The sequence below is a fragment of the Sminthopsis crassicaudata genome, chromosome 3, assembly GCF_048593235.1.
Source record: "Sminthopsis crassicaudata isolate SCR6 chromosome 3, ASM4859323v1, whole genome shotgun sequence".
In the NCBI taxonomy this organism is placed as follows: domain Eukaryota; kingdom Metazoa; phylum Chordata; class Mammalia; order Dasyuromorphia; family Dasyuridae; genus Sminthopsis; species Sminthopsis crassicaudata.
This window is the reverse complement of record NC_133619.1, coordinates 69,853,254-69,877,634: the sequence shown is the minus strand read 5'-3', so window position 1 is coordinate 69,877,634 and position 24,381 is coordinate 69,853,254. Positions and strand designations below refer to the sequence as shown.

General features: G+C 35.2%; 1 long non-coding RNA gene across 1 annotated transcript in view; it reads right to left on the bottom strand.

Annotated features, from left to right (window-relative positions):
• Window positions 1-3,697: 3,697 nt before the first annotated feature.
• The window catches only part of LOC141560519 (uncharacterized), an 88,752-nt gene continuing 68,068 nt past the window's right edge, over window positions 3,698-24,381 (bottom strand). Inside the window, exons 3-4 of the long non-coding RNA XR_012487737.1 lie at window positions 15,155-15,332; window positions 3,698-4,811 (exon numbers count right to left, since the gene is read on the bottom strand). This is a non-coding gene — a long non-coding RNA (uncharacterized LOC141560519). The remainder of the gene's footprint in view (window positions 4,812-15,154; window positions 15,333-24,381) is intronic.

The following is a 24,381-nucleotide window of genomic DNA, read 5'->3' as shown; positions in this document are numbered from 1 at the left end:
ATGTACAGGTTGCAGTGTGAGAATATACCTAAGTTGCTGGTGTTTTGTCACAATTATGTACAAATGCCAACGTTGATGGTTTTGTACATATGGTAGTTTTTCTCTAAAGTGACTTATTTGTCCCTTGATGGGAAAGAAAAACGCTCCTCTGAAAACATACATACGTAAGGAAAGAGCAAAGAGTTTTCCAAGCTGAATGAAGTAATTGGTTAATTGATTCTGAGAATCATTCTGTCGTGGTGGGTTTCTCTCATTCATCCTCTTTAATGCTTCCTGTAAGGTTTCTTTATAGCTTCTTCACCTGAAGTCCATTTTTAAGCATGCTATTTAGTACTTCAGGGGGCTGTCCTACTCTGATTTTCATTTGCTCTGTTTGGCAGCAGTGTGGTAATAGGATCTTGTAGTTGGATGGCCATGTCCTGGTGTGCCCTACCTAGGTAAGATTCTGGAGAATTATCCAGGTGTTCAAAGAGAGGGAAGGAGGGAGGGAGAGAAACAGAGATGGAGGGAGGGAGAGAGGGAAGAAAGAATACAAATTCCAATACTTACCCTATTTACTTTGCCAGAAGATGACTAAGCAGAGTGATACTGAAAACCTGTCATGGTTAGGGCATAGATTTGTGCTTACTGAATAGAAATATTTTGTGCCCAGTGCAAAAGGGGGTATTGGGTCACGTCCTCTTAAACTTGGGATCAGAGATATAAAACTAGTAAGGACTTTCAGGGGCCATCTAGTCCATTCCCTTCATATTGACAGGATACTATAGAAATAGAGTCAGGGAGATTAAGTTACTTGCTCAAAGGCAATGAGTTAGGATTTGAACATGTCTTCAGACTTCAGCGTTAGTTTTCTTTCTATACTTCCACCCAATTTGTGAGTGAGGCACAGTCATCTAGAGCCATAACTAAGAATTTTTGCCTCTAGGATCAATATCACAAAATATTCTGAGCCCAAAAAGTAGGAAACAGAATATCAGTTTATTTGGTTGAAAGTTGGGGGATATATTCTATGATGGAGATAGAGAAAAGGGAGAGAGATTCTAGACATCAATATGTGGCTGAAAAGAAGGGGTGGAGAGAAAATCACCTTCTAGCAATTTCCTAATTTATTTATTTATTTTTTTATTTTTTGCTAATGGTACTAATTTCTACTGATAGTAATGCAAATTCATGCCCTCCAACTTCACTGCCCTGGAACAAAGCTCCAATTGCTCTTCCTAGTTGCATCCATCCACATATACTATGTAAAATGTACTATTCTGTAACCCAGAAATCTCTTTGTTTGTTTTGAGCAGCTTTGTACTTCTTTACTTAGTCTCTCCAGAGAGGGACTGCTATATCCCTATTAAAGCACTATTGCCCTACTGTGTTCCCAATATATTCTGGCCCTGTAGTAATCAGAATTTTTAAGCTTTGTCATTCCTCAAGTGGTTCACCTATCACATTATGTGTTGACTGAGCTTTTAATTTTATTTACTTTTAATTATTTTAATTTAATTTAATTAGTTTAATTGTATTATATGATTGGAAAATAAGCTCACATTTTTTTCTTTTCCTTTTTGCTTCTTTACCTATAGGGAACCAAGGTAACCTGATTTACAGCCTAAAAGGTGCTTTCCGATTCTATGCAGTATTTTAAAGGTTGCCAAAATGGAGAAAAAAAATTGGGTACTAAGTTCCTATCCTTTTTCCAGATTAGTTGACTCTTTCCACAGGCTGTTGAAGAATAAGAAAGCAAATAAACGTCAATAGTTTTGAATCCAGACATTGTTTAATGACAACGTTCCCATGTTTGCTGACCTGCTGCTTAACAACAATCCTGTTGACACGGTATAAAAGGCTTTTTAAGCCCTCCCAGGTAAATAACCCACTCCTATAGATCACCTGCTTGTTCAACTGAACTTAATTCACATAGAATTTATGGAGATGATTCATCCTTTGGCCAAACATATCCTGGCATTTCCATGGAATTTACTTCTCTATGCTATCATTTCATGGAAGGAAGGGAAGGAAAGGGAGAAGAAAAGGCACACTAATGTAGTGCCTACTATGTGTAAAGCACTATGCACTTTTTTTTGTTTGTTTTTTAAAAAATATTTTATCATTTGATCCCACATTTGATTTTCATATTCACAAATCTCAGCAATGAACTATCAATTAAAGCATTAGGCTTTTTGGAGTTTTTTTCCTCTTGTTTTATTTCTGGCTTTTGCTTTTCACAACTGATATATCCCCTTGTCCCTTATCTATTCCTCCATGGAGCCCTCTCTTAAAATAAAGAAAAACCATTAAATAGAACTGATAGTCACCAAGCTAGCATTCTGTACTTCTAGGCCATCCTTCTCCCCTACCCCATCCCCCTTAGAAAAGAGAGAAGGATATTTCATTGCCTCTTCTCTGGGATCAAAACTAATCATTGCATCTGATCTGTGTTCAGCTATCTGCCAGTATTGTTTTCATTTACATGATCATGGTCATTGTCTGTCTTGTTTTCTTGGCTCTGCCTTCTTTGTTCTAATCAGTTCATATAAGTCTTCCAATTTTTCCTCTGAGTTTCTTATAGTTATTATTTCTCGGGGTGCAATAATATTCTATTATATTCACAGATCATAGTTTCTTTAACCATTCTCCAATTGATAGGCACTCACTTTGTTTCCAGGAGTAGTTTTATGTAAAGTATCACTTTTAAGCAAAAGCCTGTGACAAAAATGAAAATAATTAAAGTTCTTTATTTAAGGAAAAAAAGCAAGCCTTTTGTGGGAGAGGTCAGTTTGGTAGTTTTCAATATTTTTTTTATTAGTCTCAAGTGAAATTCTAGGGCAGGATCAAAAGATTCTACTGAGCACTAAACTTATCACATTTCTTCTGTTTGACTCTGGCAAGAAAATTATTCAAGAGGAAAATAAACACATTTTTGACAATGATGACCTTTTTTTTTGGTTAAAAACAAAATTATTTTGATGAGTGTGATGATATTATAAAAAACAAGTTTGGTTTAAAGGAGAGATATGAAAAGACATCTCATGCTACTCCTTTGCAAAAGAGATATTCCATAGGTGTGGGGTGTTGTGTGTAACTTTAAATTTTTTTTATGTATTGATTGGTTTTGGGGATCTCTCTGTTTTTCTACTTTTTGAAAAATTCTTTGTAATAAGGAATGGCTCTCTGGGAGGATAGAGCAATGGGGTACGGAGGGAAATCTAGGTGACTAAAATAAAAGATATGACTACTATCTAACTTAAAATATTTTGATACTATCTATTCTGGTTTCATGGATATTAGCACTTCCTAAACTAGTACAAATAACAGCCTCTCTATACCTTGTCATTATAATCTATATTTTCTCACTAACCTCCTAGAGATGGTCCACTACCTTTCCTTAGTTTACTTAGTATCTTGAAAATTTCAGCAAAATCTAATTAATGAATTATATTTTTATTAAATAGTGTAATTAAGAAAACTTACAGATTTCAAAAGAATTTTTTTAAATAAACAAAAATAAGAATCCAAAGATATCAAGACTAACAGTTGTTTGATGGCTCTCCTTTCTCAACAATGCAAAAATATATGTATGCACACACATAAATGTATCTATATATATTTTTATTTATACATGTTAACACATATACACACACATATACACATATATACATAGCTAATTTGACAATTTGTTTTGGTCAGCTAAGCATGTTTGTTATGAATTTCTCCCTTACTTTCCTTTTTTTTTTTTTTTCCAATGGCAATGAGATAGAAGGGAGATAAGAGATTTTTGTTAATAAAAAATGAAATTGAATTAAAATATGTATATAGATTCTATTCATTGCTTGTGACCTTTGAACAGAATGTAGTGTCCCTGCTTATCTTTCAGTCCTATTTTTATTGTATCATTTGAGATCATAATTGTTACCAACACATCATAAATTCATCTCCAGTCCTTTATTTTAACTCTCATTTGAATCTCATGTTTTAATTGTATTTCTTATAAACAACAAATTATTGGATTCTACTTTCAATTTCATTATTCTATCCTTTCCCATTTCATTGGTGAGTTATTTCCATTCACATTCATGACAGTGATTTTTAATTGTGTATTTACATCTATCTTACCCTTATATTTTTTTCTTTCCTTTGAGCCTCACCCTTATTCCCTTTTACAAAGATGAAAAAGTTTGATGAAAGAAAAAAATGTGATTAATCATAGTGATATATAATTGCCGTGATCTGTTTCCATTTCATTAGCCCTCCTGTCTTAAACTTGAACACACTGATCATTAATTTGCACTTTTTTTTTTCCCCTTTCACCGTTTAATCTCCTGTTAGTGGTACAAAATCTAAAGATGAAATTTGTTTTGCTTGGCATTATTTCTTTCTTGAATCTATCCTCCCTTTTAAATCTCCTTATTTCCTCTACTTGTCTCCATTTCTCATTGTGCATGTGTGGGCATGCCACATATTCATGTAATCCTCCTTTTGCTACCTTAGAAAGGAGCTTCATATATTTCCTGTTGCTTGATTAGGGTCCCAGATGGTTTTTGGCATCTCAAGTTTCCTTTGAACAAAGTTCTGCATGACCACTATACTGGGATTTCTACTTCCAGGTTGCTAGGTAAATACTCTGCCATTTTCCCTAACAGGATATTGTTTTTGAAAGCTTCCTTACAGAATGTTGTCTTTTCCAGTGGAGGTCCTCTTCCTCTGGCCACAGCTTCAAACAGGTTTTTCGATAGAACTGGGATGGATAAAAAGGTTTACTAAAGTTTTTCTTTGGAATTCTTGGTCAATATTCAATCTGATGATCTTTTAGATGATTGCTGGAAAAAAAAAATAGAAGATCTGGGCTTCTGTGTAACCAACCATGTGGCCATAACTATATAGTCCTTGGAAGCATGCTGCTGCTTAAGAAAAGGAAGCCCATTTGTTTGAGAAATTCAATTGAGATTTTCTTTTTCAAATAGGAAAAATATAACAATATCAGAGCAGCAAAAGATGCTTAAGTTTTACATTTTAAAATTTTCATTTCTACATGCTAAATATTCATCAAAGTTCAGAGTAAAATAAAAATAAATGTTTTAGGAACCAAAAAGGAAAATTCTATTCTCATGGCCTAATATTAAAGCATTGCAAAGAATTCTATGGTAGAATAAAATAAGTCACTTTAGAGGACCCTTGTAACTTCCTTGCGTGTGAAAGCAACCGAAATTTTTTTTTTTATTATAGCTTTTTATTTACCAGATGTATGCATGGGTAATTTTACAACACTGACAATTGCCAAGTCTTTTGTTCTAATTTTTCCTCTCCTCTCCCCCCCCTCCCCCCCGATTGGCAGGTTGACCAATACTTGTTACATATGTTAAAGTATAAATTAAATACAATATATGTATACATGTCCAAACAGTTATTTTGCTGTACAAAAAGGATTGGACTTTGAAATAGTGTACCATTAGCCTGTGAAGGAAATAAAAAATGCAGGCAGACAAAAATAGGGGTATTGGGAATTCTATATAGTGGTTCATAGTTATCTCCCAGAGTTCTTTTGCTGGGCATGACTGATTCAGTTCATTACTGAAAAGCAACTGAAATTTTAAAAAACAACCCAAGGATCCAAATGAAACCAATTGAGGTCTGATTTAGTTTTGGGGGGAGGGGCAAGCATTTAGAAATTATGGAGAGAGACTATATAAGAACTTTGCACTAGTTTAAATACTGTAATAAATGCAAGGTATTACATTAATTCCACCTTCGCTGCTAACCAAAATACAGTATGTCTTCTGCTTTATTATCTTAAAAGAAAACCTGGATGAAATGTTTATAAAATCTAATCTCTAAGCACCATATTATTATCTCTTAGGAATATGTCAATTAGAATCTCACAGGTTGAAATAGGAAGATGTGGGGAGGGGGAAGGATGAAAGTAGGGATGGTAACAAGAACTTTCAGCATCCAGTATCTGGTTATCAGAATGGAGGCAGCCAAACCAAAGCAAGCAAATGACCCATTCTGCCATGGTCAAAGGTCAACACTGGTTATGGCTTAGGTAAAATGATTGTCCCCAGCTACCCAAAATAGACTCAATAGCCTTTTAAATCTCTTCCAGCTCCAAATCTATGATCTTTCATATGCTAATACATACAACCACTGCTAAAGAATTCTAACAATGTTTCTTTCTAGAGAGCAAGGTTAATAATTATGATGCAATTTCCATAGCACACATGGTGCCCAAATAACCCAAGTAGTTGTGAAAAAGAATCATCCATCAGCTAATGGGTTGTGTCCTTATCGGTAATTAGAGTTTCTCATTTCAAACATTTCTATTTTACCTAGGCCCATATCATCAATTGAAAAGAAATAAGTAGAAAGACTTACTCACTCTAATAATCTTTAAGAATAATGGGATTAATCATTGATTTCCATCCAAGACACACAATTAACATTATCAAATTATATCTTTTAATGCTGTATATGTGAATTATTAATAAATATACTAATGTAATTCTTTGAGATTTCATGATTTTATCAATGTGAGTACTGATTCCCATTGTTGTACCTTCTCTTCACAGTTTTAGTTAACTTTGTGATATGGTTATATCAAGGGGGAAAATCATTACCCAGAAGCCAGTCTCTCCTAAACACTCTTTGCTTTTGTATTCTTCAGATAACAGCCAATTAGAGATAGTCCATCATGGGCTGATATTAGAAAATTTTCCAGATTAGTGGAGCTGAGGTATGTTCTACTGGCAAAGCCATCAAGAACCAAAGATTACTTTCATGCCACAGTGAGGAGCAGGAAGATGACATCATTAGAGGCTAACCATATGTAGAAAATAAACTTGTAGACACAAATGAACTATTTTACTGGGATATCATCTCTTGGCAGGAGAGAGTTTAAACACAAATCCAAAAACTCCAGGAGAAAAATAAACACAACACAAAAGGTGATTTTTCTAATTTAGTTTCTAATAAAAGTGAAAAGGAGTAGAATTTGCCATCAATGTTCTTATAATGTATTTGTAATTATAGTTGTCATCTTATCATTTGTATGTTACATATTTATATTTTCATACATTTATGTCATACTGTTTATATGAGCACTCTCTCTGCTGGATTATAAATTGGATGAGAGTAAGGAAAGTATACATAGAAATCATTCAATAAATGGTTGTTGAATGAATGATTAAAAAATTAATAAGGTAAATCAAATGACTAAATGTCACTTTAAATTCATTGATACTTTAGTAATTAAGATTTTGAATTTAAATAAATTTATATAATTCCTCTGTTCACATTCTGGGCATATGCATCTACCCCAACATCACCTTTAGACAAAGTGGGCAGCATAGAAAACATGACTGAATTTTTAAGCATCCAGACAAATTTTTTTTTCTCTAAATTAATAGCATATTGTAGCATATCTCCAATAACATTTCATTATTCCAGCCTTAGGTTGATATCCTCAGGTCAAACATTCAATGATTAAGAAGTAAGTGGAATATTCTTACTGCACAGGAAACTAAATTAGTGACTATTTGAAAGTTGGTTTCAGCCCCTCTTATAGACTGCCCTGTTTCCATAAATATTGATGATTTCCCTTCTCCCCCAACTCCAACACACCTATGGAACTTAACATAGTTCTTACTCAAATCTCTAACTAGGAGGTTGAAAAAGAAACTCAGAAAACTAAACATAGTATTAGAAAATTTTAGCAGTCTCTTCTTGGTTTGTTTCATACACTTAATTATGTGATATTATTTTGGGTATTCTCTATATGTTACATAATGTAGTTGGAAAAGGATACATTAAAATGTATTATTAATAGACAATAAATGGTTAAATTGTAACCATCATATGTACTTTTATATAGTAAAAATTTGATTTCAAATTACGAAAAATGGAGGGGAAGGACAAGTTATGCTCATTTTAACATAAGAGACTAGTCTGTTTCAAGTTTATTATTATAAAAATGACTTGTGGTATGATGTTTGAGGCTTTATAAAACATTTCCCTTACAATTTCTTCATGAGAGAGGAAATTAAAAGTTTATTTGTCCTTGTTTTACTGATAACAGGATCAGTAAAATGGAGCTAAAAAGAATTGTAGAATTGCTGCAGATCAAATCTCTCATTTTACTACCTAGTAAATTGAGATTTGGAGAAGTTACCAGTTACCTGAGGTCACATAGGAAATAAATGCTGATATGGTTGGAGTTTAAATCCAGAAATTTGGATTCAAAATCTAGCACTCACATCGTTTAAGTAAATTGTTCACTGCCAAAATAGTACAGTCAGTCAGTCAGCCAACAAGCATTTATTAAGTGACTGCTACATATCAGGCACTGTGCAAAAGGTAGAGGAAATTAATTCCCAATTTAAGCACTCTGCACAGGCTCATAAGGATTGTTTTCTCATTGGCTAATCACACAAATATGAGAAATAACATTCAACAGCCATTCAATATGAAGGAAATTTGTCTATTTCCTCAAGTAACTTAAAGTGTAAGTAATATGATTTATGTGTATAAAGAGTTACTAGCTCTTCCCCCAAAGTAAACTGAAACAGAGTTTTAACCACACTCCTTCTTATAATCAGAGAACCAGAGAGAATATTTGGTGGATATGTGTTAAAGAATTCTAAAGCAGATCTATCTAATTTAAACTTATTAATGCTCTGTCCAAATACAACCCAACCCTGAGTAAATTCAAAGAGAGAAACAGGGAGAGGGACAGAAAAGAAGAAACATACTTCCTGTTCCAATAAACCATGCTCTTAACAAACAGTCCAAAACCCAATTTATGTGGTTTTATTAGCAATAAAATGTTCTGGCTGGAGTAAGAGTAGTCGGTAGTGTTTTGTTCATGTTTTTAAGGACTGTTTTGTACATGCTTCAGTTTTGCAGTCATTCATACTAAATTTCTGTGAAATTCGAATTTTGAAAGTGTTAAATGGAGAATGTCCGGTATTCACAGGGGATAAAATTCTTCAGGAACTCAGCTTGAAATAATTCTAGAATATGACTTCAATTTCAAAAGAGTAGCATGACACAATGACACTGGCCTTCAATTTAGAATCATAAGAGTTGGGTTCAATTTTGATTCTGGTCCCTATTAGATGAGGGACCTGAGGTAAGTTTACTTTCCTTCAGAAATTCAGTTTCTTCATTTGTAAAACAGGGAACAGACTAGATGGCTTCTAATAGCTCTTCCAGCACTAAATATTTTATATTTTGAGGAATTTTATACACATACTTTTCCCCATACTTTTTGAGAATTTTATACACAATCATCAGAATTCAACCAAGCCTCCTGAGGTGGTTTATTATCTCACTCTAGGGCATTATATTGCTGTAAACTTATATATAGCACTTGCAATTCTCCAAAATATTTCTATACAAGTTATATCCTATATCTCTTGTTATGATGCATGTGAAAAAATCTCATGAAGTTGATCAGAGAGATATTTTCTCTTCTTCTCTATCCCTGACTATCCTTGATGAAGACATGGACCCAAAGTGATTAACTCATGCAAGATTACACTTCAAGTCACTATCAAGAGCTGGGAATGGAACCCAGATCTCTAAATTATTCCCAGTCGAATTCTCTTTCTGCTCTTACATGCTATTTACACCGATGTTGTCTCATCACATTAAACAAATTATTTCAGGATGTTGAGATCCTTGATTGCCACCCAGAGTACATGGAGAAGGACTACTGAGCATTTTAGACTAAGAAACACGTGTGGCTATTGCCAGAGAGGACAGGGCTATATATTTTGAAGAGAAATAAACTGCTTGCCTCCAAAAATTTACACTATGGCTCCAGGGATACCATCAGGCAAGATATATATTTTACTAAGATTCAAGAGGAGAAGAGAGAAGTAGATTTTTGCTTGCTTAGGACTACCAATTTTTTTTTTTTTTAATCTGATAATCACAATAGAGAGGTCCATTGTCTTCCCTGGGCAGAATCAAAAATATGAAATAGAAACTTCTAAGACTTGTCAGAATAGACGAATACTCTCTGTTTCTAATGATTTAGAAGGGCATAAATTACACTTACACAAAGAATTTAGGATCTATTACTAAAGATTAGGACATTTGAGTCAGTCAGTGGAAGACTTTAGGCACACAGGGGGTGTTTTCTTCACATTGCCCATCAGAAGTAAGGACTTTAGAAGAGAAAAGCAGATATGCAAAGTGAATATCTGATTTAAGAAAATCACGCATCTCATAATGCAGCCCAAAATCAAGTTAGATTTTTGGCTGACATATTTCACTATTGGTATATATTATGCTAATGTTTTCAGTCAACTAAATTTCCACAATTTTTTTTTTCAGATTTCCTGCTGTCTAGCCATTCCTTCATCATCTTATACTTGTGAAGCTGACATTTTTATTCAAATGTAAGACTTAATATTTTTTCCTGTTAAGCTTAATCTTAATATTATACATTGGGGTAGTGGAGTACTGGGGAGTTGTTCCTATTTTTTTGATTTATCATTTTTTAAAATTGATTCTTTTTGAATCTAAATACTGTTACCCAATATTAGCTGCTAGGAATATTGGCCTTTTGCTAGCTAGGGTCTAGCTAACAAAAATGATATCATGCCACTATTAATTGACCATTATACATCCTGGGAAGTTCCAATGTACTCAGTAACTAGTTTTGTCATCTTCATTTTAGTAATGAATGCAAGGCTTCTCTGGTCAAAATTAGTTCAGCAAACAAGCTAATCCAGGTATTTAGATTAGCAAATTTTCCTAATTACAATATGGAAGAAAGGAGATAGGGATCACGGTACAGGACATCTGCTGATTGATTCTTCCTAAGGCCCCCATCCCATTTGGTCCTTGTGAATCTATTCAGCATCAATAACCCTATAACTAGACATAAAGGCACAGAGACCTTGAGTTCTGTACTTTCCTCAATCAAGATACATATACTACTGTACTTCTCTGACGTTGCTGTGATTGTGGAACTGAAGGACCAAGGAACTATATGTGTGCATGTCTGTGAATAATCAACTGACTGAGTTGTGATTCTTGAGTGCTTATGTTCCTTCTTGGTATTTCACCCATTATCTCCTCAAAGTGGCCCTTTCAAACTTTGTCACCCACAAATTTGATAATCATGCCATCTATACCTTTATCTAAATCATTGAGAGATAATGTATTTATTAAGCACTTACCATGTGACAGTTTCTGGGAATACAAATTTAACTTAAATTAAAAAAAAAAAAAACTCTCCCAACTCTCTAGAATGTTACAGATGAAGAAGGGAAAATAACACGTAAAGAGTACTATTGTATGGAGAGGCAAAGTCAAGGGTGGAGCCAGGAGATAGGTGAGCATATTAAGACCTGGACCATTCAAGAAATAGTGGTCTTAGGAATTTGACAGTGGTAAGGACTGAAGAGTCAGAAACATCTTCATGATGAGAGATTGGTGTGAATATAGAATAGATTGGATAGTCAGGAATAGAGTCAGAAAAAGGGTGATCAGGTTGAAGAGATGATAAATAAAACTAGACCAACTAGATACTCTGAAGCAGTCTACTGAAGCCCTTCCTTTAAGAGAAGTTGAACCATTTATGACTAGTCTTAGTAAGTCATCTAACCAATTTTGAATCAATTCATTTATATTGATATCTAACTCAAAGTTTCTTTAACTGTGGATCACATAATTGAATATCAATGAAAGTCATGATAACTTTGGAAACAGTCAAATATTCCATCAAGATTTAATTCTTTGTGTTAAAAAAAAAAGTGTATCATCTCATTAGTATGCAAATTTTATTTTGTCTTTAATAAATGGTAAAATTATATATATATATACTAAAGAATTATTTTTAAATAGATTTGTTTGTGATTTATTGTCAGCAAATGTATAATTTGTATACCTATTTTATATTCTTATGGACCTGGAGTTGTGTAAAAATTTCTTGGGTGAAAAGGGATTGTGAATAGAAAAAGCTTAAGACCTGCTCTAGTCCTTATCTCTACATCTTGTCTATATTACAGGCAGGAGGATCTTGAATTAACTATCCTGGAGACATCTAATATACATTGACTCTTCCTCAAATACCTACCCTAATCACTCAGTTTGTCAGCCTACTCACTTCCCATGACTTACTCCTCCACCCCATCTCAGCTACACACAGAGACTCTTGTGCTTTTCATTATCCACAAATGCATCACCTTCATGTTCCAGAGTCCTGAAATATCTTTATCTGACCATAATTTATTGGCTTTCTACCCTTGCTTTGCTTTCCCTTACCAAACCCAACCCTTTATCCATACCATACCATATTCAATCCCTTTACTCTTTCATTTTATCCTAGGCTATCTCCCCTGCACTAACTTTTCTTTCCCTCAACTCTACATCTTGGTGATCAGCTCAAATATTTTTATAATACCAATTGCATCTTGTCTCACTTTTGGATGACTCCCATCTTCTATCTGCCATCTTCGTTCCTGAGTATGTTACCAAATGCCGGGGGAGAAAAATCACACAGTTCTGTGTCAATTTTAATTTGTTATATAACCTTAACTGGATCCTCACTGCCACTAGGTAATTCTACTACACATCAGTTCACTATGCTACTCTTCACAGTAGTTCTTCCAAACCATTTTTTCCTTCCTTAAAATATAATAGCTTCCCTTCCTGACAATCTCTCAACTGAAAAGCTTGTCTCAGAACAATTGAGACCATTCACCATGAGTTCCTTCCTCTCCCATTTTCCTTTTTTGTATCACTCAGATGCCTTCCTCTTTCTTCTTCACTTTTTCCTTATATGAAGAAGTGACTCTACTCCTTACTAAGACCCACCTGTTTCTAGCAATTCCATTCCATTCTATCTCCAAATCCAATTTTTATTAATACTCCTTTTTAACCTCTCTAAAGACTTTCACACTATTGATCACCCTCTTCTTTCTTTTCCTTTATTTAGGTCCTTTTTTAGGACCTCCTTCTTTCCTGGTTTTTCTCTTACCTCTCAGACTATTCTTTTTCAGTTTTCTTTGGTAGATTCTAATTCAGGTCATGACCTTTAATCAAAGGTGTTCCTCAGACTGCTCTTCTCTTATTTTTCTATACTACTTCACCTGATTATCAGCTCCCATGGATTTAATTATCATCACTATGCTGATGTTCCTCAAATCTTTCTATTATTTCCCATAAAGCTCTGCTGACTACCAATCTTGAATCTCTAATGGCCTTTCAGACATCTCAAAATGGATGTTCAGAAGACAACTCATATTCAACATGTCCAAAAGTGAACTCATTCTCTTCCCTCTAAACCATCCCCCTGTCATTAGCCCCTAACTCCCCTATTTTTGTTAAGAGCAATTTCTGTGAAGAACTCCCAATTCCTCAGATTTGCGACACCGGTATCTTCCTCAACTGTTATGTATTTCTCACCCTTCATATCCAATCTATTGCTAAGGCCTGTCAATTTCAATTCTCAATATCTCTCAAATTTTTCTCTCCTTTGATATTACTATCACCATTGTGTAGGCTAGACTATAGTGATAATCTGCTAGAGGGTCTATTTTTCTCAAGTTTCCTCCTGTAGCCAATGAACATTGATCCAGCTACCAAAGTACTTTTCTAATACAAAATCCTCTGTCATTCAAAGCACTTTAAAACCAGCTTTCCCACCCTTCAAACCAACCTTTCTAATTTTCTCACAGGTTAAACTCCCCCACATATTTTTTGACCTAGTGGCATTATTCTCTTTGATGTTTCACAAACAAGCTATTCCATCTCTTGGCTCTGAGCATTTTCTTGGCGATACTTAGAATGCTCTCTCTCTCTTCATCTCTGCCTACTGACTTCCCTGGCTTCCTCCAAGTATCAACTAAAATTTCATTTACAGGAAACTTTTCTTAATCCCTCTCAATTCCAGAGCCTTCCCTCTCATATTCATTTCCTATTTCTTCTGTATGTAGCTTGTTTTTACATATTTGTCTTCTTCTTTAGATTGCGAACCCTTGAGGGCAAGAATTGTCTTTAACCTTCTTGTGTATCCTCGGTGTTTAGCATAGTGCTTGTCATGGCAGAAACACTTAATAAATGTTTATAAACTTACTCTCATCTCAAACTCAATATATCTAAAATAGAATTATTTTCCCACAAACCCACCCCTCTTCCCAATTTCCCTCTTAGCCAAGATTCAGGACCACAACCTGACATCATCCTTCATTCCTCACTCTCTCGCCACATATATCCTGTATTTGTCAAATCTTCTCATTCCTAGCTTCATTGAATCTCTTATAACATCCCCTCCCTCTCTACTCACATAGCCAACATCTTATTTCAGACTTATAGTATTATTTGCATAAACTAGAGCAATAACTAACCTCTTAATTAGGTTCCCTGCCTCATAGCTCTGTCTGATCCATCCTCTCTTCACAAATGACAAAGTGATTTTCCAAAAGCAGAGGTCTGACTATGTCATTCCACAATTCAATAAACTGCAATGGCTTTTCATTACCTCTAGCAGCTAACATAAACTCTTCTGTTGATATTTAAAGACCTTCACCACCTGACCCCAATCTATCTTTACAGCCGTGTTACACATTACTTTCCATACTACAGTCCAGCCAAACTGTTCTCCCTATTTTTCCTCACACATCTTAGTGCCTTTGTCCTCATTCTACATCCTTATTTTCTCATATTTCTCCCTAAGAATCCTTTGGTTCCTTTACAATTCAGTTCAGTTCATCCAAAACTTTCTATATGACATTGTTCCTGATTTCAAATAAAGTAACTAAGGGTCAAATCGATGGAACATTGGACATAGAGCAAGACCTACGTTCAAATCCAGATTTAGGCACTAGTGGTGAGACCATAAGTTTTCTCACCTGTAAAATGAAGAAAATAATAGTTTCTAACTCCTAGGTATCAAGTATATAAAGAGAAATTTGTAAAATACTTTGCAAATTTTAAGACAACATATGATTAATATTTCCTGATTGACATCTAAGTCTTGCCCACTAACCATGGTTGCCCCTCAAGACTCTGTCATGACTCTTTACGAGCCCATTTTGTTTTTCTTTTTCTAGCAGAATGGTACTTCTCTTATTTTATGGAACTGAGGACAGGACACAAGATGGTCAAAGAAAAGGTGTTTTCAGTCAGCACGATACATTATTATTATCCTTACCTTTTTTCTGCATCACAACGTTTTCATTCAGGGTTTTGGATGCCATTCCCTTGCTCTCTTGTGCAGAGCCCATCGATATCTCACTCTTTGCTCAGCCAAAGTGGTTGCTGTTGAATGATAAGGCATTTCATTCCTGTGAGAGTTGACAATCCCACCTGCACCACACACACAGTTGTTTCTATGAAAGGAAAATTGGAATTGAATAAACCCAATGCTCCTGAATGGTGGCAAGGCCAAATCTCATTTACACACTCTGTCAACACAGTTTCTTTCCATTCTTGGGTGGATTTTTAGTACTCATAAAGTCTGGCTCCCTGAGAGAGTTTGTTAAAGTCTAATACACTAACAGATTTCCCACAGGATTTCTACTAAAGCATTGCAACATGAGATGTAGGTTTTTGAGGATGCAAAGAAGCTTGAAAGAGAGACAAAGGCAGAGACAGAAAGAAAAAGAGAGAGAGAAGAAGAAGGACAAAGAAGAGGAGGAGGAGAAGAGGAAGAGGAAAAGGAGGGAAAGGAGAAAATAAAGGGAAGGGAGGGAGAGAAAGAAAAAGGAAGGGAGGAAAGTAAGGAAAGAAGGAGGGAAGGAGAGAGAGAAGGAAAAAGGGAGAGAGGGAAGAAGGGAGAGAGAAAAGAAGGAAGGAAGGAAAAGAGAAAGAAAGAAAAACACATTATTCACATTATGTCAGCTACAGTACAAGTTGGAAAAAAAGATGAAGAGCATATACCATAATCTATTATGCCAACTTCCACTTAAATATATATATGTATGTATAAACTCATAATTTTGGAGAAGCAAATTTAATGCACTTTGGGGCCCTTAAAAATTCCATTTCTTTATGTTGCCAATGAAATTATTCAAGAAATATACCATTGTTAGAAACAAACATGATGACACTACTACCCTCCTAGTTCAGATTCAGTGTTGGGATGAAATGAGATAGATTATTTGACAATAAACAAAAAGATGTTTACTTAGTTATAATTCAGAAAAATATCAGCAAGGATATAAGGGTGCTTAGCTTCAACTGCCAATGACCCCTCCCCTTACCTCCTTATGGAAACAAGTTTGAGTCAAGAGGGTATAGTGATTCTTATAATCTCAGGACATTTTCAAAATCTGGTAATAAATGAATCTTTTTATGGCGTTAGGTAATGGGAATCCTCAGCCTTTGACTGCTGAGAAGATGTATCAAGGGAAGTCCAGGAGTCTATATGCCCCGGAACTGTTTTGTCACATTTTAGGGATAATCAACCTGTCTTGTCACTAGGGAATAGGAATGAGGGAAAACTATAGTAGATATTAAAAAACAATGATATTTAATGGCATTTAGTCTTTATTATATATTATAATATCTGTGATTTTATCAATATGGTCACTTTCTCCATGAAATATTATATATTCTAAGAGAATTACAATCTTTCCATGTTTTGGAAATTAATAATAATAATTAATTACTGTATCCTAGGCTCTGTGCTAATGAGATATCTCATTTGATATTTATAATCATTATTATTATTATATACTTTACAGATAAGGAAATACATTGGGTTACATAGTGTTAGGATTACAAGGTGATAACTCAGGTGTAGAGTTAACTGTCAGAGGTAGGATTTAAACTTGATTTTCCTAATTATAGTGTCAACCACCTACTTGCCCCACAATGACATTTATAAGTTGTTGTGGCCAAAAACATTCATCAGTGATTGTTATCAATCTGGTAATAAGCCCCTCTGCAATTAGAATTGTTGGATCATAAGATTATAGACTTAGAAGGGACCTTGGAGATCACTTAATCCAATTCCCTCATTACACAGATGTAGAAATTGAGATCCAAAGTGATGAAATGACTTAAGATCACATGTGTAGTAAGTAGGAGAAGTAGAATATTAATGAAGATATTATTCATACGATAGGTTCATAGCCGTCCATCTACTCATACTCAAAATCTTTGCAGCTTAGTAAAACTTCCAAGTGTATTCTCTACAGAAGGATGAAAGCCCAGTAGAAACTCTGTGTCCCAATGAGATATAGACTGTTTTCATGGAAGTTCGTATTTCAATGAATATTTAAGAGAGGAGGTAGGATCAATCTAGACAATTATTTCATTCCCTTAAAGTTATAAGAAGACACTAATTCCAGTTACCTTTGAATCATTCAGTTGAAAGTGTGATCTAAGTGTGAACAGGGTTTGTTCAATTTAAACTATTTGAATTGGTTGATGGAATTGGCCACAAGCAACAAGTCCTTTCTAAAACTTAAGCTAACCAGTTTTTGTTTTGAAGTTTATTTTTGTTTTGTTTTGTTCATGGTAAATTAAAGATTTTTTAGCTAAAGCCTTTGAAAAGAAATCATTGGAGTGGAAAAGTCTGGTCTATGCCGTAAGTCTCAGCTTCCTCTGCCCTTGTCTAGAAAAGAACTATGGACTTTGGAAGACCAAGGAATTACAACTTTTCCAAATTAGCATTGCATTAAAATTCCTGGAGGAATCACATTCTGTAAGGTCTGTATTGCAATCCTAAGATAAATTAGAAAAGGCAAATTCAAGGTTCCACAAAAATTCCAACCAAAAAACTGAATTCAGCATATCTAAAGAAAACATGTTGATAATTGAACAAAAGGACTTCTCAGATTTGTGAGCCATATCTTTACCACATGTGCTCTAAGTTCAAGACCACTCTCCTTTTTATAGAAAAGACTTTGGAATGGTTAGTTTGTAACAACTGATCTGCTATAATACCTTAGTAAGTAACCTTTACAAAAATTTAATTAATTAGCTGATATCCATATATTAATGATTTATAGGAGCCATTAGGAGCTCATGAACTAAAATAACATTAAAAAAAAAAAAGATATCCCTAATTTTTCAGGGCTATTCCTAAAACTATGAGAGGATATTTGGCAGTCTGATCTCTGGAGATAAGACCTGACAGTGTGGATGGAAATTTTTTTATTAAATCTTTTTAATTTTCAAAGCATATGCATGGATAATTTTTCAACATTAACCCTTGCAAAATCTTGTGTTCCAATTCCCTTCTCTTCCCCCATCCCCTTCCCTTATTGGAAAGTAATTTAATATATGTTAAACATGATAAAAATACATGTTAAATCCAATATATGCATACATATATAATTATCTTGATATGTCATTGGATCTGACCTGGATCATCTCATAGTTGAAAAAAGCAATGTCCATCAGAATTGATCCTCATATAATATTGTTCTGTTCATTTCACTTAGCATTAGTTCATGTAAATCCCTCCAGGCCTCTCTGAAATTATCCTGCTCATAGTTTCTTATAGAACAGTAATATTCCATAACATTCATATAGCATAATTTATTCAGCTATTCTCCAACTGATGGGTATCAACTCAGTTTCCCTTTTCTTGCCACTACAAAAAGGACTTCCACAAACATTTTTGTACATCTGGGTTCCTTGCCTTCCTTTAAGATATCTTTGGTATATAAGCCCATAAAAAAACTGCTGGATCAAAGAGTATGCACATTTTGACAGCCCTTAGGGGATGGTGTGGATGGAAATTTGAGGGAATAGCTTTGAAGCTTATATGTACAAAAAGCATATGCTATTTTTACTGTAAAATAGAATGTATCTTCCTATGAAAATAAATTATAATCTAAATAAAAATGGAAATTTTATTTGTGGGCACTGAAGTTTTTAATTCTTTATATAATGTTATATTGCCTATAATATTGAGAGGGTTTAGGAAGTAGTCACTGGCAAATTAAAAATATATGTCTCTATCCAATGAGTCTACCCAAAATGCATGGGCCTTCGTTAAGTTTTCTTGATATGAGAATACCAGTGAAGTATGTGGTTTTTCAGTCATCCTTTACTATTGCAATATGAGCAACTTTACTTATTTTTTCACTTACACATTTACTTCATAACATCGTTCATACTACATCTTTTGTATAAGTCCTCTCATATAATGAATCATAGCTTGGTAACATCAAGGAGATCAAAACTGATATTTGAGTGAATCTTATCTTTGTTGTTGCTTCTTGTACTGTTCTTGAAGAGGACCATGGCATCAAGAAAATAATGCTATGACATACAAGTATATTAAATTAAAGTATGACAGGCCTATGCAAGGTCACCAGTCTCACTTTTTCCAGAGTCAATATAGAACAGGATAACTACAGATGGCCCTGTATGCAGTAAGAGACATTGGTCTCTTTAAGATAAGATAATTCCCAGATCTCAAGGTATGACAAGGTAAAGGCCAGTGATTGACTAAGGATAAGTAAGAAATAAGGGAGGGAATGACCTCTTTTCCCTAGTTAGAAAAAAAAAATCAAGGGAGGAGAAGATCCTTAGAATTCTGCCAAAACAGAAGAAAATTCACTCTGAGCTAATCAAGGGCCAAACAATGACTAAGTGAGTTTTGGCCTGCGACCAATGAGCACCAAAAATGATTTGGTTTTAAGGCATGGTCCTAGCCTGCAAACCTCCAAGCTATCTTGGAAGGCTTCAGCAATCAAGATTTACATTCCTTACATTTAGAGCACCTAAAGATGAAGTTATAATAGGGAAAATGGAAGGGTAAGAAGAAGAAAGAGAAGAGGAGAAGAGAAGAGGAAAAAAAAATGAACTATGTTGCCCAACTGGCCAGTTTCAGTTGAGTCAGTTGAGTGGGGCGGCTCTTATTGCTTTTCACAGAAGTTCTTTTTCTTGAAGAGGACAATGACTTCAAGGAGGGGATGCCATGGCATGCAAGTGAATTGGATTGAAGTGAGAGAGGGCTGTGCAAAGTCACCTGTTTCACTTTCTCTTCTGGAGTCATTTGGGCTCAATGGCGAGAGATAGATCAGGTGACTGGAAATTGCCCAGATGTATCACTTTATCTTTAACTCTTCAAGAATTGTAATGTTTCATAGTGCCACACATCATCAGAAAAATATTTGTATTCAAAAGATTTTAAACTTAGATTGTTTATAATGGGGCCCTTGTATCCAACAATGAGTTGAATACATTTTGAGATGAGACTCTCAGAAATTGTTCCTAAAGATCCCTCTTCAAGGCTGTTGTCATTAATAACTTCCATTGGTTTGTTAAATATAAGTAAGTATTCAAACTTTGGTTTCCTAAATGAAAAGATAGGGTATCTGGTTTAATGTGTCCAAGCAGTGGGCATTCCCCCCAATTAGAGAACTCATAGTCGGGGCACCTCCACTGGGAAAAGTCTTTTTTATATGAAGCTTGTTCTGATCTGTTCAGCTAAAGGAAAGGTTGTATTCCTTTGAAAGTGGTGTGTATGGATGTTAGGATTACTAGGTGAGAACTCAGGTTGTCTGGACAATTACAAGGTGAGAACTCAGGTTGACTTGACAGTTCTCTGGCTCAGACCTGTAAAGGGAGTTTACATCTTAGGAATCGTAGAAGGAGCAAGCTCATTGGTTGAAGTGGTTCTTCCCAGAAGCCCTTACATTATCCCACGCCCATTCTCTGGGAGGATAAAAGAGGCAACATTGGCCCTGGAGAGCAGTCTCCCTGGAGAAGTGAAATCTGTTCCTGTTGAGCCTATGGATCCTTTGCCTCCAGGCAGTTGCTGTTAACTCTTGTCCAGAGAAGTAACTTCCCTTCCTGCAGAGAGCCCCGTCAGGCCTGATGTAATGCAGAGACCTCTCTTTGAATCCTGGCTCTGAATCTCCTCCAGCTCTTATCCTTCCCCAGGCAGACTGCTCTCCAGGCCCAATGTTGCCTCTTTTATCCTCCCAGAGAATGGGCGTGGGATAATGCAAGGGCTTCTGGGAAGAACCACTTCAACCAATGAGCTTGCTCCTTCTAGGATTCCTAAGGTGTAAACTCCCTTTACAGGTCTGAGCCAGAGAACTGTCAAGTCAACCTGAGTTCTCACCTTGTAATTGTCCAGACAACCTGAGTTCTCACCTAGTAATCCTAACAAAAAGTATGTTGTAAAATGTGAAAACCTATGGAAATAGTTTTTTCAGATTTTTTTTCAGTTTTTTTCAGATTTTGAAAAATAAAAATATATTCATGCTGTTTTATACACACAATAACATAGACAAATGGAGTTCTACCCCATACAAGGAAAGAAGCAAATCAAGATGGTGGAAAAGGAAATTAAAATTTCTCTCTGACAAGTGAGTAGAAATTATTATTATCAGGAAAAGAAGGAAGGCCACTGGTGAATGGAGGAAATTAGCACAGGCGAGATGGCCTGTATTTGGCTTTTGACTCTAAGAAAAGCAGGTTTGTTGAACAATAAAATCCTAGTCAAAGTCATTGAATAAGAATGCATTTTTAAATTGTTCATAGCTAAAGATTAATAAAAAAGATATTGAATTGTACCTCTGCTTTATAATTTTAAAAGCATTCCACATGGATAAAATGTTTTAAATTTTCTGTTAGTAATATTTAAACTTAGTTATAACAAAGCGTTCACCATTGTCACCTAGTGGTAGTGTATATTAATTACAGGTTCAGTTCTTTGGCATATAAATCACTTCAAAGTTTAGTTTCTAGACCTAAATTTCTCAGATATAATTAAAGCTTCTCAGAATCTGGGAATATCAAGAATGAAACAAAGTCAGAACTTAGAGCATAGTGCATTTTTTAACTAATAGTACAGTGATCAGGTAAATCAGTCTTTTTGGATGAATCAGAAAGCATGTATGGGAAAAGATAAAGGGAAAATAGTAAAATCATTTTGGCTCTCAATTCAATTGATTCTTAGTACAGAAATATTGGAGATGATGGTCCAGAACATTTTGCATCTTTGATACCTGGAAACACCACAGTGGCTATTTCAACCTTTTCTCCTCCTCAAGTCCCAACTTTACCTGCTCCATTTTCACTTTGGGCCAGACTTGACTCTGAAATCCTTCAATTCCATTCTCCTACTTTTCTATTCCTATCTTTCTGCTCAGGTTTCTTCTCTGCTCATTCTCTCCAGTCTTTGAATAGGTGGCTTTCCTTTTTCTAATCTATGTCCTTGAACCCATCCCTTCCTGTTTCCTCTAAGACTTTGCTCTATTCATAATCTCCCTTTTTCTCTACATTCTTTACATTATCATTACCTTCTCCTCTTTACTTAATCAATCAGCAAGCATTTATTTAGAGCCGACTATATACCAGGCATTATGCCAAGCACTAAAATAATAAGAAAAAACTAAGAGATCCTACTTTCAAAAAGCTTACATTTGAATATGGGAGACAATATCTCATACATATACATACATTATATATATATATATATACATACATATACATACATATATATATATATATATATGTATATATATGTATGTATATATATATATATATATATATATCTCACAGTCTTTAGAAGACAATGACACTAGGAGCTGAACAGATCAGAAAAAGCTTCCTTAAAAAAGCTGGCATCTGAGTTTGTTTTTGTTTTTTATTTTGATGTTTTGTGTTTATTTGTTTGTTTTTAACTCAGGTATTCCAACAGATAATAGTGAGGAGTGAGAATATTCTATATGTGTTGATAGGCAGTTCAAAGTTACCAGTGTAATGTGCTGTTGTCTCCAGAAACTGCCGATCGCTCTCTGGGAGGAGATCTGCTGGGTCAACTCAAATCTCTGGGACAGATTCTTCTTCCTGTAGAGAGCTGACTTCCCTTCCTGCAGAGAGTAGCCTCAAGTCTGGTCCAGAAACAACTCCCTTTTTCCTCCAGAGCTGCCCTCTTTATCCTCCCAGAGAATGGGCGTGGGATAATGCAAGGGCTTCTGGGAAGAATTACTTCAACCAATGAACTTGCTCCTCCTAAGCATGCAAGCTCTTCCCCAGGAAAGGCCAGAACTAGAGAATTGTCAAGTACAGACTTAGCACTTAGTAAGAACCTAATATCTCATTATCTCATTAGCACTTAGTAAGAATCTAACATCTCCCCCTTTCTTTTGATTTAGAACATAGGGTGGTCATAACCTTGAAACATAAATCCATCAATATGGAAGGCATTACACATAATTACATAGATTACATAAACACATAGTAACATAATAACATAGTAACATAACACATGCTAGAAGTATGTAACAAATAACATGATCAAATAATCATAAATTGAGAATTTGTAAATGTCCATAAGTCCACTGTCCATTAGTCTCATCTTGTGTGAGGAAGTCCAATGATTCCTGTTGGTTTTTAAAGTTCTTTAACAGTCTTCTTATTAGCCATGCTCTTTCAGTGTCAGATGTTTCTTAGATTTTCTCCTTTGTTTTGAGATCTTTCTCTTTTTCTGTCTCTCTCCAATGGACAAGGCGAATACGACTCATTGGCACCATCTGATTCCTTCTCCATCTGAAGAAATACAAGCAAACCCTCTCCTCCAGGCAGTTAACCTATCTGGTCCCTTCCATTCACCACTTTCTGGGTCTCTCCACATGACCTGGCGATTTTCTAAGGACAGTGGAGCTGCTCACACTGGACACTGCCCTTCTGGTGGGTTATAAAACCTGTCTGCCGGAGTCAGTGCATCTTTGTCAAAAATTAGAAAATTAATGGTATAGAGAAGTTCTCTAGGGCTACCTGTGGCTCCCCCTTTCTTTTGTTTTTGGAGGAGTGTCTTAATGTCTCTGTTTCTTCTCTCTACTATTGCCTGACCTTGTGGATTAAAAGGTATTCCAGTAATGTGTAATATCTTATACAGTATAAGATACTGCACACAGAAGTGTGCAAAATGTTTAGAACTATATGCAGGTCCATTATCTGTTTTTATTTCTTGTGGCACACCCATAATTGCAAATGCTTGGATAAGGAATTCATTGACCACTCGGGCTGTCTCTTTTGCTGTTGGCACTGCAAAAGTGAATCCTGAAAAGGTATCTACTACCACGTGGATGAAAGACAGACGACCAAAAGATTTATAGTGGGTCACATCCATTTGCCAGATTTCATTGGGCCTCAAACCATGAGGATTCTTCCCTAGAGGGAGTATAGGAGGGTGGAAAGGAAGACAAGCTGTACAGCTTTTTACTATGCTCCTAGCTTCCTCTCTTGTAATTCTAAATTGTAAACGTAAAGCTTGAGCAGCCTGATGATATTTAGAATGAGATTTCTTGTGCTTCCTGAAATAAAGGATTACTGGCTAACATGGTTAGAAGGCTATCTGCCTTTGAATTTCCATCAAAAATAGGACCTGGAAGTCCACTATGTGAGTGGACATGCAAGATATAAATCTTGCCTGAATGTTTTCTCACTTGCTCTTGAAGT